The 15,476-nt window shown below is 41.0% G+C and overlaps 1 protein-coding gene across 5 annotated transcripts in view; it reads right to left on the minus strand.

The window, feature by feature from the left end:
• LOC118221037 (gap junction gamma-1 protein-like) overlaps positions 1-15,476 on the minus strand; it is a 61,873-nt gene that overhangs the window by 24,201 nt on the left and 22,196 nt on the right. For 4 of the 5 annotated variants that reach the window (XR_004764048.1, XM_035405635.1, XM_035405632.1 and 1 more), the window contains one exon: positions 7,790-7,862. The exons of the other annotated variant lie outside the window; for it this stretch is intronic. The gene's annotated coding sequence lies outside the window, so the exon portion shown is untranslated. The remainder of the gene's footprint in view (positions 1-7,789; positions 7,863-15,476) is intronic. 5 annotated transcript variants of the gene reach the window in all.

The following is a 15,476-nucleotide window of genomic DNA, read 5'->3' on the forward strand; positions in this document are numbered from 1 at the left end:
GAGAACTACAAGCAAAATATCAAGTGAAGAGGTGAGGTGGTCAGAGATATTTTAAATATCATTTTAAGCAACATGAATTCCATATAGATGGTAACAGTAATTAGGCAGTGTTATAACAATCTTTAAACTGAGTGCACCCCTTAGAGTGTGGCAAAATCGTACAGTAGCTGCTCAGCAGAGCTGTTGCGGCTATTTTGCGTTTTTCCTCATTCGGTATTTAGCCATTCTGGACACTGAGTTAGGGATGTAAACACGGAACCGTATGTGGAATAAGTAACGTATAAAGGCCATAGGTCTGTCATAGCCAGCTAATACACTTGTGAAGTGTTAGAATTTTTCATGTAGTTATCCGTAGGCCATCCAAATATATATCTGATCCCAAACCACAGGCTCCGTAGCCACACCCACCCCACACAGAAAAGAGCCCCACACCCAGAAATGTCCCGAAAACTTTTCAGAATAACAAACACAGGTAAAAGGTGCACAAATACAGCAAAAGTGGATAAAGACTGAGATTGCCCATGCATAATAGATATACCTGAACATAGTTATTTTATTATATTTTCAAGGGCTATACCCCATTTATGCTACATCATTGTGGGAGATTGAACCTGTATAGCCTAATTATGCGCCATATCTACCTATTCTGGCAACTCCATTTTACTTACTTTCTAATCTATCATCTTTTCAAATTTTAGTTTATTATATTGTTTTACTACGTTTTCCCTTCACATACACAAGGATGCACACAGGCTAACATTAAGCACTTCATTGCCAGCAAACAACTGTCTATCTGTTGTATTGTTAACTGCATTTGGCAAATAAACTGATTTGATGTAATCACTGGGCAAACTAGCTAATAGACTAGATTTGTTATCTGATGTTATTAATAGGCAGAATTGTAGCTTACCTTCGAGCAAATGTATGCGTGTCTGTCTAGATCAGGGGTGCAATAACTTTTTTCAGCGATAACCCAAAGATATCCATGCTTTATTTCAGCGTTTCCCAACCTTTCTCCTTCCGCGGCACACTTTCCAAATTTACAGAATCTCATGGCACACCACTCTCATAAGCATAAAAAATAAACACCCTGCAGTGTCAGATGTGACGTGCCAACAGAGGGCCTAAATGCTCTTTTGGGGTTTTAATTAAGCGATATGCATTTTAATGACATTTATTTTGGCTTTTGTGAATGGGATTTGTTCATTTAAGTTTTTTAATTCATTTGAACATAAAAAAAATTTTTTAAAGGATTTTTCACACGGCACACCTGACCTTGCCTGACAGCACACCAGAGTGCTGCGGCACACCGGTTGGGAAACGCTGCTTTATTCAACCCAAACTGATGTAATTTCACCAATGAAGCATACTATGGGTGAAGCGCTCAAAGCTGCCAGACAGAAAACCTTATTAACATTACAGTCATTGTCAGTGAGTCTATTTTCAATGTTACGTATCATCACTCATCCATTTCTTGGGAAACTTTAAACAAATTAGCAAACATTTCAATACAGCCAATATTTCAATAAATGACACATTTTTTATGTCAAGAGCACAAAAAGACCAAATTGTGATGATTAGATAAAGCCGTTAACTATCCTCTGTGCCCTAGGTTTAGCTGCCCAACCCATAGCAGGCTATGTGCACGGCTGGCGTAAACAAGGACCAAGCCAAGCCAAGCAAGATCGTCAAGGACAAATTATTATAAGCAGTTTGGTTAATTGACAGCATCTAGCAGCGTGCAGTAGGAATTACGTGGGTCGCCCTCTTGAAAATGAATGACTTTTGACGAGAGCGCTGCAGTAATGCCGTGTTTGGTGTCAATCCGAGGTTACCCATATGATTTCACGACCCAATAGATATCTCCCGCGACCAAAACTTCGGTCACAACCCATAGTTTGTGCACCACTGGTCTATATAATGGTACTGGCATGAAGCAGCGAGTGTGGTCGTCCACAAAGTTTTTTCCACGACAGAGGCTTTTCCAAGTTTGTCTTCGGCTTGGGGAATGGAATGAAAATAACACCCCACCTCCCCCCAGATGTTAAGGGTAAGTTAACATGTCTGTTTTGGAAGTTCCCCAACAATAGCTCCAGAAGAAGCTTTGCAGCCAAAGTTTTTTCCACTATCAGCTGCAGTGATGTTGCAGACAGCGTCGGAGCTAAGTGCCGGGAGAAGTTCAACCATTTCAAAGCAGGCATTGGTCGACTGCAATGTCAATCATAATTTGCTAACAGTTGATTGGCTGCTTTCATCAGATGACTTTAATTAGATGCAGTTGTTGGCAGATGCAACTCGATGTCCAATGGGGAGAATTATTGATTACGGGACTGGAGCAGTCATGATGAAATCGGGAAGGAAAAAGAAGGAGGAGAAAAAAGCAAAATAACCGAAGTTTGGGGCTTTGAGCAGACGTGTGAAGTTATATCTGAATTCTGTGTGTTTGCATGTGGTCAGCAGGTACATGTTCGTAAGGGCTAACAGCCCTTAAGTACATGTACCTGACAAGGGCTAACAGCCTGGTCATTTTTTATGTATAGGAAACCCTAAAAAGTGCCCAGCTCCTGGTGCTGTACAAGACCTGAGGCCCAGCTCAGTATAGTGGCGCCTTTGACGTTCTACCATTTGCTGGCTTAGGTCCTTCAATGATACCGGATGTTTCAATATTTACGGCTGTTAATGAAAACAATATAACGGCTTCTCTACCATGTAGCATCATGACAAGAAAGCTAGAATGGAGACAATTCCTACACTCCTCTATGTCCCAGGCCTGTAGATGGAAATAGTATTGCCCGGCTTTCGTTATTTACACATTCTGCTATTGGGTCCATGAGATTTACTGTTTATGGTGAATACTATTTGTTCTCCATGGAAGAAATATGGCACATTAATCAATACTGAACAAGTCGGGACTGCTTAGTATGCCAGTTGTTGATGGATTGGTGAAAAGATACGATTGTTTCATTTAATTTGGAGATACTGTGGAGAATGGTCAATTCTAATGATTAAGGGTACTTCTCTGCGAGTCTGTAGTGAAGAGAAAATCAAAGTAGCATTCTTGTTAGTGGGAAATATAGTGAATAAGATTACTCTTCTCTTTGGACGAGGTTATAAACTCACAGAAATAACATAAAATTACGCAAAAACAGCCATTACTCAGGCCAAGCACTCAGCCACAATTAACTAATGAATAAACTGCCAGTCTATACTGTCGCAATCTTATAAGACTATATATCAATTGATTTTGAAGTTACCACACATTTCATGTTAGAGAGCTCCCAAAAGGCCAATTAAAGTGACCTGACGGTAGGTTCCAGAAACTTAGACGTACATTTATATCAAATTTCATAATCACATGTCAATGAGTTAGAGAGTTTTTAAATATCAATTTCAATTGGCTTGTTGTAGCCAGTATCAGATCAGAACCTAGAGGGCATGCATCTATATATGTCCCTAATGAGAGAATTAATCACACAAGTTTGGAATCTATGTAAAATAATTGTAATTATTGTTAAATGTTTTAATATTTGGAGCTCTGTAGTGCCACCGTGTGTTTTGATTGGGCTGACATCTTAATGTGACAGTTTGGATGAAAACCAAGTTATGTCACATTATATCAAACAGTCTGAGATTATTTTGTTTTTTTGAGAAGTCACTGTCACACCCACGGGTTTCAAGTCTCTAGATAAAATGGGGTAGGATTTATGGTCATTTAAGAATGCAAGTGATTTACACATTAGGCATTTGGATGTGGCAAATTTTGTAAAACTGACCAGGGGAGTTTTGCCAGAGATGACAAAAAAGAGTTGGAAAGCAGTAAGATGAAAAAATGATGCTAATAATAATACTAATACAAATACTAATACTTATTATTCTACTAAGAGGCTACTACTACAACTACTACTACTACTAAAAACAATAGTAATAATAATACTAGCAGCAAACACACTAGGGTGCCTATTTACCTGTGGTGCTTGGGCGCATAATAATAATAATAATAATAATAATAATAAAATCAACTATTACCGTAAGGTGCCTCAGGGCTTGGCCCCCTAATTATGGTCATTTTAAATCTTGCTCAAAAAAGTATGACTTCGCTAACTAAGGTACACTAAAATATGGTGCATTCCAACACATCAAAGCCATATTGAAATAAAAATACTACCACTTCTGTATTCCTGTTAATAATGCTACTTTTATGAGTACTTCAATAAAACAGAAAGCACGGTGCTGGAGAAGAAATTCTTTCAGCCACCCCATTGCTGTGCACTTATCTTTGACATTTTATTTCTCCAACAAGTGTAAGAACCCACGGGTGGCTCAGCAACCTGAACACTACTGAACCCCTTCTACAGAACAGGCAATTTCAACTGACTCCACAGCTCTGAACTAACTGCAGACATATGGCATTATTTTCATGTCCTTGGATAGGCCAGAGGGATGCAGTCTTATGGACATTGCTCATCACAAGCAACAGAACAAACTGGTATCCATTAGATTATGAAAAGACGGCACTCGTCAGGCTCATAATTCCATCACTACGAGCACCACCAATAAAAGTGATTTCAATTCAGAACATTCTCAGGTGCTGCTCTAGTAACCCATGTAAACATTTGCCATGCTTGTTGGGCTCATAGCTATATAGCAACACAAACAGTAACAGGATTACTTAGCTCACTAAGAATAAGAATGCCTGATGCTTTAATCAAACGAGACTTACCACTGTAGCCATATTCTTCAGGGCCCTGCAAACCAATGGCTAGGAAAAACATATGCAACACTTTTCTACTTTTTTCATCAGACACGATTGTCTCCAGTGATCCAAGATCTATGTCACTGTTTTGATGAACACTTGCACCTAATACATCTTTCCCATCTTTCTCTGTACACCCACAATTGAAAATAAAGGACATTCTCTGGATTTTTCTGGATAATTATTTGATAAGGAACTGCATACTGAAGGGAAGAACACATTTTTTTCACATCCTGTTGGCAGACAGGTAGGCTAAATGTCTCTAATTGAAACAAACGCTTTCAAACAAAGACATTTCAGTGGCTTCAATCCAAGGTTTGAAAAAAGAAAAAACAAATCGACGCAAGACTAGGCTTTAAAACATCTTCTGAAAACTAGACCTGCATAGTAACAAAGCAGAAGGTTATTTTCATCCATTGATACTGCTTGTCCCAGTGAGGGGGACCAATATAGAAGTACCCTTCAGAGGGAGGGGCGGGTGCCTGAAATGATAAAGCACCCCGGCCAATCAAATCCATTATCATAAATCTTCTAACACCAATCAGATTTGATTGCAGAAAGCCTATGCTAGAAAAATTAACTAAGCTTTCCAGAGATTTTTTTATCAGAAATTGAGCATGTGGAATTGTGTCTAGGCAGGGACCAGCTCTGGGGCACAGAGGCGGAGACTCCTCAGCACCCTGGACTCTCGCTCTTTATGCACGGCCTCGTCTGAACAAACAGGAAGCGTGTGATTCTCCATGGAGCGAGGCTTTGAGTGAACATGCTTCTGTGATGAAAATCTTGTTTTGGGGAGAAAATGGTGGTAACTGAGATGTATGAACTCTTTTATCCATATCCAAGTCCAGACACAAGTGAAATAATCTACATTATATTTATACCACATTCTGTTTTTCAGATCGATCAATGGCACTTAAACTGCACTGTGATGCATATCAGTTTAAAATGCAGATGGAACGGTCACAAATGCGAAATCCAATTTTACTAAATGTGCAAGCATGGGTCCTCTCAAATTCAGCTGCTACAGCCTGGTGTGCCTTAGGCTGATCTTCACGCTGCTCCTTCAAAACCCCTGTCAGGTGGGCGGGGCACTCATCCACAGCCTTGGGAATCTGGGAACCACAGTCTTATTGGCACAACAGTAGCTCAGTCTGCCAGTAACTATTCATCATGTGCGTAATCGATAACCACCCTTTTGTTAACAGGATGAAAGAAGTGAGAAATGTTGCAACTACTTGCTGATTAATTTTATGAATGATGAACCAGAGAACAATGGCTTCTCATTTCAAGATGAAGTAGCCAATGTTTTTAAATGTATATACTGTAGTATACACATACATTCACTCACACATACAGTGCTTAGGCTTGACAGGAGAATATTTTCCCAAAGCCTAAGCAAGTATGTGACTCCAAGGCTGCAGGCGACAGCAAAGTCCTCCTCCTCATTCAGCTGAGCCTCGTGCCTGATACACAGCTCTGAGAACAAAAGTCCCCCAAACACAAAGCTCTCTCGACAGCTGAGAGGCCTTCTGCCAGTCAAGCGAACCTCTGACTTTCGCAACGAAGCCAAGCAACACTTGTCAGGGTTTTCAACGCTCTTTTTCTTTTTGATCAGAAACAAATATTTGTAGAAGAATGTCCTCTCCAAGTAAACCCAGAGCCCCCATCGGAATTCGAGCAGCGAAGGAAAGGAAAGAATTTGGGAGACTGGGCCTGTGGGCCCTGAAAGGGAGTAGTAGCCCTGTGAGGCGGTGAACACCGGTACACGGTAACTTACCTCACGCTGACCGTTTCTGATCTGTTTATTAACTGGGCCGGGATGCCAGGTCTCAGCGGCTGCCGTCTGGGCAGTTACACACAGAATAAGAGAGGGGCTGACATGTCGGTGCCCAGCTGCTGGGCTGTGGAGTGAGTGAGCGGAATGACGTGCCCTGCTGTCTACCAGGCTCCAGCAATAAGGATGCAGGTAAGAGTAAGAGAGGAAAACTGCTGGCAGGATGACAGTGGAGGGGTACTGGGAACCAGCCAGTCCTACGGGCAACCAGGGACCGTCTGTTTCTCCCTCGTTACACACAAAGCCGCACCCAGAGACACGCAAGCTGAACTGGAACCATCATTATCTTTTCCATTAGTCAGTCTTAGATAAACCCCTTGGGCAAAAAATAACAAGAAACACAACACTGCAATCGTCAGGCCTCCACAGGGTATTATGGGGCACCTATGGTCTCCCAAATGAGGCCCTGCATTTCAAATGAAGGGTGTGTGCTGGAGTGCGGCTTTTCCCCAGTCCAGTTTGCCTCTACAGGGAAACCAAAATGAATTCCAAAAAAAAAAAAAAAAAAAAAAAAAAATCAGCCAGAATATTTGAAAAAACACACTTGAAACACACACTTGACACTCTGGTGTTAAGCTCTTCATTTTCACTGAGCAAATAAAAGGAGACGACTGCAACCTGAAGTTTCTGAATGGCCAGCAGCACTCCCCCCCTCTAATCAACATGATTACTGCCATGCTGAGGCTTTAATATCGGGTCTTATGGTTAAATGACTCAAACTATGTACAAATGCTACCGTACTTAAACGGCACTTGATGAAAAAAAGGACACACTATTTTGAGAGCTGCTTCAGTCTAAAGTGGCTTTGCGGTGTGGCAAGCTTGCATGTTTGTGGAATGCTGAATACTGTTATGCAACAAATGACAGGCTTTTTGATCTTACATTTCACTGCCCTTCGCACAAGAAAGGGATGCCAAAATGATACAATGTAACTTTTTTACTCGCAAAGCGACCAAGTAATAACAGTCAGAGGAGACGAGAAGTGAATGTGGATGGAGGGGATGGAAAAAATGACTAATGCCTCTGACCCGGGGAAGCTGTGTTCCCCTGGTCCCTGGTGAAGCACAAGCCCACCAGCATGACTGAATCAGTGAGCCAAGGGGCGGTGAGGGAGAGCGAAGGAGCACTGGGTGGAAAGCAAGGGAACAGGGACAGGAAGTTGAGAGGAAAGCAGGATTTGGAGAGAGTGTTGGCAGAATTACCTGTCCGCTTCCCGTCTTTTTCCGCTTTTTCCCCACGTCTGACGGTCACTTAAGCGGGGATGTGCCTGCGGTCCTGAAAATGCACAATACACGGCACCATTAAAACCATTACCCTGAAGGGAAGTGAGCACAACCCTGGAGTTGTCCTTGGAGTTATAAGTATTCTGTGAATGCCTAATTGTTTTTTTAGTTCCTTTAGGAATATTTGGGACACAATATTGACTATATTTACAACTATCCCCAAAATGCCCCAATGTAACCACTTGAATATATTCAAATAAATACAACATTATATTTACATAAAAATAAATGCCAAAGCTATCAACCAGTAAAGCAGACGTTTACCAGGATTGTTAAGCGCAATTATTTTCTGCATTTTAGTGGGTAATGTGTGGCAATGCAGAAGTGGAGGAGGAGGGAATTGTAAAACCCAAGAGTTAACTGATTGTCTTGAATCATTTTAGCTGTGCAACTTGTTCAAGCATTCAACAAATTTTATCTTTTAAGTTAAAGTTTTACACGTTTGAATTGAGCTATAATGGACCATTCCTATTTTAAAGCTAAGGCCAGTCAAGTCTTTTAGTAAGACTGGCATTTAGGTTTTATGGTGGAGAAAAAAACTGAGGCGTGGTTGTTTAGACGCAGGAGCCTCTGACTCGGTTATTAAGTATGGCCTCAGATTAGATCACGTGACATCCAAACTCCTGTTGTTCCTCTTTTGGGACATTTCAGGAGAGATAATCTTCTCATTCATGGTTGGTTCAGAGTTTTTGATCATGATGCTGCAGCTTAGTGCAGGATGTCTTATTTGAAGACAAATACCTACTACATAAAAATAATTTTACCATGGCAATGAGATTAGGCAAGAAGGGTGAGGGTTGAGTTCAGTAGGTGAAAAAGTGAAATTATGCAGATTAAATATTTTTTATTTGTCTACACTTGAGAACACTAATTTTGTTGACAATAAAATTGTGTTTGAATTGCAAACTGACAGCCATGATTTACAGGCTACCTGTGAGACAGTTTGTGACTGCACTGCTATGTCCCTTACTCATAGTGATACTCAAGCTTCATGGCTCCACGCACCCCAAAAACCCCAAACAAGCATGTGCAAACTAACCAAAACAAGACAATACCAGACAAAACAAAACAAACAAAACAAAACTTTTCTCTCTTGTTTGTTTTGAGGAGGAATGCACAGTCTCGCTCTCTGACTCTCTCTCTATTTCTAGTCTTCCCGCTCCTATTCCCCCAACTCTCACTCCTTCCAGTGTCCAGATCACAATACAGTTGTGAAGCGCTCTAGAAAAGCAAATGAAGATTAACCATAAGATGACGCATCAGGGTGAATTAAATCACAGTGACTCAAACCCGAGAAATACACTCAACAATCCTTTACTGGCAAAATGCTGAACAAGAAACAAATAGGGGAGGGGGGGAAGGAGGAAGTGACTACAGATGGAGGGATGGAGAAAATGACTAATGCCTAAGACATGCCTTTTGAGTGGAGCAGCCTTCCCCAGTCCCCCTGTCTTTCATTAGAAAAGCCACTGTTTCCCGGCCCCTTGGGGATCTGAGCGCACAAGAGACCGTGATCGTGGGGGTGAGTCTGGGAAACACAATCAGAAGATGGCTAATTTCACTAAGAAGAGCAGAAACTACACTCTGTACTATACTCTTATTTTATTTTACTTCAAATGCTGCAGTGTCCCAGGGTAACCTGAAAAGCAAATGAAATGTATTATTGTTCTGATTATGATTATGATTATTATTATTATTATCATTGGTGGTTGGGTCCTAGCGATTTAAAGGTAAACCTTAACACACAGAAAAGACTTAATCGTGTCACAGTGAAGTGGATTATAACTTGTGATCCATCAGCCAGGTCTTGTGACTTTGCAGGGCTACAGATTGACAACTATTAAACAAGAATGCATGACAACTCATCCCACTTCAACAGTTCTAGTAGTATGCATCAGGCTACATTGAACACACCACATATTATGAAAGACAGAATTCACAGAAAACAGACTAAGCCATTACCAAGTGCTACTACTGGCCACTGTTAAGTACAAACAACAAACACAAGGTTTTATTGTTGCTTAAAAGCAACAACACATGTGTATGGCAAACTGACTGCTTTGCAATTTAGCTTGTCAGGAAGCTGTATTGATGTTGAGTGGTCTGTAACACTCCTCCTTGACAAGTGTCCACCGTACATCAGCAAAAGACCCATCACTGGGACTATGAGTCAAACTGGGAGCGCAGAAATAACTAAGAAATTGTCTGTTCCATTCAGCCTCTCCTGTGTAAATATAAATGGCTGGGTGTTTGACAGTACCCATTAACACCAAAATTCAAACCAGGGCTTAGCTCATAGCCACTGCCAAAACAATGATCCAATACTTTTTTTTGGAACACCCAATGTAACTTTATCACAAAGAGCTTAAAGTCTGTCCATAGATATTTGTCTATGAGCCTGTTTTCAAGATGTCCTTTTCATTCCCCTAGCTACACTGCAGTAAATTGGACTTTTCTGTGGATAATTATTGTATTGTACTGATAAGAACTGAAAGAGGCAATACATTTTTAACAACTACACAGTAAGATGGCAAACAACTTGAGTAAAGTGTACAATAATTTTTGATTAAAAACACTTTTGCCAGGCTAATCACATTAGGTTTTGACAGCATGATGACACAGTACAATACTGACATCTTCTTTACCACTTAAACCCACCCTACTCCAGACAGGCTCAATCTGCAATGTCTCACACATGGACCCCACAGGAGCCTGCGTTATCAAGGCTACATTAGCACACAGTTCCTCATTATAGATAATTCTGGAACAGAACATTTCTGTTGAATTTCCATGCAAATTTTACTGAAAAGCCCATTGGCTTTACTCATTCCAGTCAGTTTTTAAGCAATGTAATACTGTGGCCAATCATCAATCCAATTAAATACACACATCTGCCATCCACAGGAGTGATATCTGGTAAAGGAGAGGGCACATTGACGGCTCCATATTTATTTACAAGGTTTCAAATGAATCCTGAAGGGTATATCCGCAAAAAAACAAGCGCAGTTCATGAACGCTTTCCATGTCATATTAATCACTGATTCACACAGTGATGAAAATCAAGTGACCACGCAACCATGCCCAAATAGTTGGCGAGTGCAGCTGACATGTACAATGATCGGTTATGTCACATTTTAGTTGCAAAGCATGACGCTTCGACCATGGAATCAGCCTTCATAAGATATTTTTTGATTGACATCGGTGACAAGGTTGATCTTAATCTCTGCTGCAACTTAGATGTGAGGCTGTGCCACATCTCAGTTGTCTGAACACATATTATATATTACATATTTTCCAGCTCACTTGGCTTAGAGTCAAGCTATCACCAAATGCAAAAATAAAGCAAATGGCCAGTTTTGCACACACATCTTTTTGAACAAGTGCTGATTTAGTGACATTCTTTGGAAACTTGCCAGCCATTATATTCAGGATTTGTTTTAATTTAGCATACAAATAATAGTGCAGGAAAAAGAATGGCTAAAAAGAGTCACCACTGAGCCACAGATGTGATGGGTTGAACAATTTATAGAACTGAACCATTTTGAATGAATGATTTTTACTAAAATTTGTAGTCTTCTGGCCACTTTTAACAGAAGTACTAAACAATGTGGCTATTATGGTGAGTTTAGTGTTGGGAAAGCAAGTAGCCATGTTGACAGCTTATGCGTTTCCAGTGATCAGTGGCTTGGGCACTTCAATGGTGTAGGCTACAGCTGTCAGTCAGTACCACAGAGTAGCTATATACAGGTACTGGGGGGTACGGGACTGGAAACAGCCTTGTCAGCAAAAGGGCAAAGTGTTTCTTTTCATAAAACGCATGTTTGCTCATTTTATACTCTGACTCCTTTCATATTTCATCTGAAAAAGAGCAAAGGTGATTTTACTGACTTTCTGTTGTTACGGAGGCAGATGTCAGCCCAACGCAGCGAAGCGGAGTTGTGAGTTTGACACCAGACACATCCTCCTGCAGATCCTGAAGAGCAAGACCCTGCAGGGCTAAACCTGGATCTCTCTCTCTCTGCCCGCGGTCTCCAAAGAGCCACTATGATAGGACTGGTGAAAGAGGGGATTCTAGGACAAGGAGCAGGGGTCGCAAGGCTCCCCGGGGGCGGACACGTATTAATCTTAAGTTTCTTTCACAGCAATCACTCAGCCATGATCCCCGCCAGCAAGAGACAAGCAAGGTTCCGAAGAGTGGCCTTCTAAGCACCAGTCACATGCCCATTGGTTAAGAACTGAGATGGCTACCGCTTAATTTCCTTATGGGCAATACCCATGTGCCTACGTACATGCGCATGCCTCAGGCTGCAGGCTGTAACACGCACCTGGAGGACACCATGACAGAGCACACAGCTGGGGCACCAGTACCATTCAGCAGTGATACCGCCTGACGCTGGCTGAACTGATAAAGCTAGTTATGGACCAGACTGCTCAAGGGGTGACTCTCATTGCCTCAAGTAGCTACACCACATTTCAAGTACGGGCCTCAGCCACAATATTCATTATTTGGCCTCAGCATTTCTGTTAATCTATCTTGTTAATTTCAATTACTTGGAAAGAAAGAAAACCTTAAGCAATTTCACAATTAACATGACAGAGGCTCTTTAGTGTGCAAGTGGGGTCTGAGTATTAACAGTTGTGAGAGATAAAATTGCTGTGATTTTGCACATCATGTGACACTTTTAAACTATTTAAGGTTTAATTACTCCATGTTTTCAAGTCTGAACATGGGCAGTGACTGACTCATATGGTTAAGTGAGATTGGTTACATTTGTTGTTTTACTTATTTTTCCTTTTTATTGAATTTTTAACAATACCAGAGTTTTAAGCCATTCAGGAAAACTCACAAATGGAGAAAGGCATAGCCATAATAACAGACAAGTTATTTGAAATTCGATACCCCCAAACATCTAAACGCCTGACTTGCTGTGGCCGTTCCGGTGGTAAAGTGCTCGCTCTCTTTTCCCTCCCACCGTGGATAGGCAGATGGCTGCCACTGTCCCTGAGGTTCAGCGGCCTGTCTCTGACCCCCATACAGCCAATCATAAGTGTGCCGTGCAGGACAAATCTGAGCTTTTATGATACAGGCTATATTTCTTTTAATGTGTGTGAGGGGAGCACCTGAAGTACCAAAGCCGCTAACATGGCTTCCAAACCTGTCTTCCTGCTACAAGTCATTCATAGTATCCATGACAGTGGTATTATGCGTCAATACCAAAATCAAGTGACTCAAGGAACTTAAGGGTGGATTCCTGAGTCAGTCCATTAGTACCAAATTGATTTCTACACCAATCAGACAAGGATGGCCAAGAAATGCAACACAAATCAAAATCAAGCCTTCCAATCACACGGCAAGAAAAAAAGGCAGCAGTGTATGGATGGTGACTGAGATACCATTTATGAGAAAACCTATTTTTTAAAATGCTGTGAATGTGGCCCCATTGGTATGGATGGCATTATTTCAGGCAGGGCAAACCAAAAACCTAAATGCATGGTGTGGAGGAAGGAAGACAAAAAAGAGGGGCAAAAGGGCAATTAAATTAGTGGGAGAGGACAGCTTGTATGCGGAGATGGCCTCAAACCTGGAGGTTTTAGTTTACAAGGGAGTATGTGACACACGGAATAACCAAGGGGATAAACCATAGCTGAGAATACCATGGCCAAAATGGTGTAAAGTTAAGTGCACTCCATTTCAACAGTCTGTACTCACAGCAGCGGATCAGCTTGGAGCCATGCCCATCGTCACCAAGCGCTTTCCAATTAAATTAAAATGTACTGGAAACACCCAAACAGTCAGCTGGAGTCTGACACACAGTCATTTATCAGAATGCAACCTGGGCAGAGTCACAAAAGCCTGACCAGATTTCCACTGCATCTCTGCTGTTTTCAGGCATTAATTACTCATTTACTGTAAAATCAGGACTGCAAAAGGAATTGCTCAGAAGGTAGGGAATACACATGGATGCAAAGACACTTATTTGTCACCCTTGACAAAGCAGGTGCTGCTGCTGAAGATGCTGGCTTGCTGTATGTTTGCTATCAGAACATCTCATCTGCAAATGTGATTCTGTGACATTTTTTAAACCAAATGATAATGATATATTCAAATATTGTTTAAAATAATGTATTATTTATTTTTTCAAATATTATTTATATATTCGGCTTCACAGGTGTTTCTGATTAGTCAGGTGTGTTCAGTTGCTTCATTACTGCAAGTAGGCCTATAAGAGAGCTTTCAGTATCGAGTCTTGATTCTAGGCTTCTGATTGCCTTTGGAGTCTGTTATCGTCGTTTGTCAGCATGAGGACCAGAGTGGTGAAAGTCAAGGAAGCCATTATGAGGTGGCGAAATAAAAAAATGTGGGAGACCATAGGCCAAACCTTAGGCTTACCAAAATCAACTGTTCGAGACATCATTAAATAGGAAAGAGAGCACTGGTGAGCTCAGTAGTCACAAAGGGCCTAGTAGGCCAAGGAAGACCTCTACAGTTCATGACAAAATAATTTCTTCATTCACCAAAATGAATAAAAAAACCCCAAACACCTGTCCGACTAATCAGAAACATTCTTCAGGAGGCAGGCATGGGTGTGTCAGTGACTACTGTCTCAGACTTCACAAACAGAACTACAGAGGCTACACTGCAAGATGCAAAACATTAGTTAGTTGCAAAAACAGGATGCCCAGGTTACAGTACGGCTGCCACAGTACTGGCTCACTTGTCTTCATTAATGATGTAACTACTGATAGCAGCAGAACAAATTCTGAAGTGTACAGAACCATCTTGTCAACTTGAGTTCAACCAAATGCCTCCAACCTCATTAGACTGCACTTCAACCGACAGCAAGACAATGATTCCAAACAAACTGCTAAAGCAACAAAGGAGTTTTTCACAGCCTAAAACTGGAAAATTCTTGATTGGCCAAGCCGTTCAGCCGTTTGAATCCAACTGAACATGCATTTCATATGCTGAAGAGAAAACTTAAGGCAGCTAGCCCCCGGAACAAGCAGGAGCTGAAGATGGCTGCAATAAAGGCCTGGTAGAGCTTCAGATACTCAGAACCTGGTGATATCCACAGGTCGCAGGCTTCTAACAGTCATTGCATGCAAAGGATATGCAACAAAGCACTGAACATGGCTATTTTCATTTACATGACATTAACATGTCCCAAACATTACGGTGCCCTGAAATAGGGGGGTTACGTACAAAAAGTGCTGTAATTTCTACATTGTGAAACCAAAGTGTATAAAAATACCCTTAAATAAAAGCTGAGAATGTGCACTTTAAACATTTAACATGTGAATTGTTTGATCACAAATCGACAATGTTGGAATAGAGCCAAAAAAGTCTTTGTCCCAAATATTATGGAGCTATGTGAGTGTCTGTATATATATATATATGTGTGTGTGTGTGTGTGTGTGTAGTACAAGCCAATTACAATTTATGATGAATAATAATAATAATAATAATAATAATAATAATTTTAAAAAATTTCTGAATTCAGTTATGGTGCATTTGCTTTAAATCAAAATCTATTCTCACTACATGTTCATAGGTTCCATTCCTATTCACAGGAGACTGCACAAAGGATGTGTATTCAGCTATATG

Source organism: Anguilla anguilla, chromosome 2 (genome assembly GCF_013347855.1).
Source record: "Anguilla anguilla isolate fAngAng1 chromosome 2, fAngAng1.pri, whole genome shotgun sequence".
Taxonomy (NCBI): domain Eukaryota; kingdom Metazoa; phylum Chordata; class Actinopteri; order Anguilliformes; family Anguillidae; genus Anguilla; species Anguilla anguilla.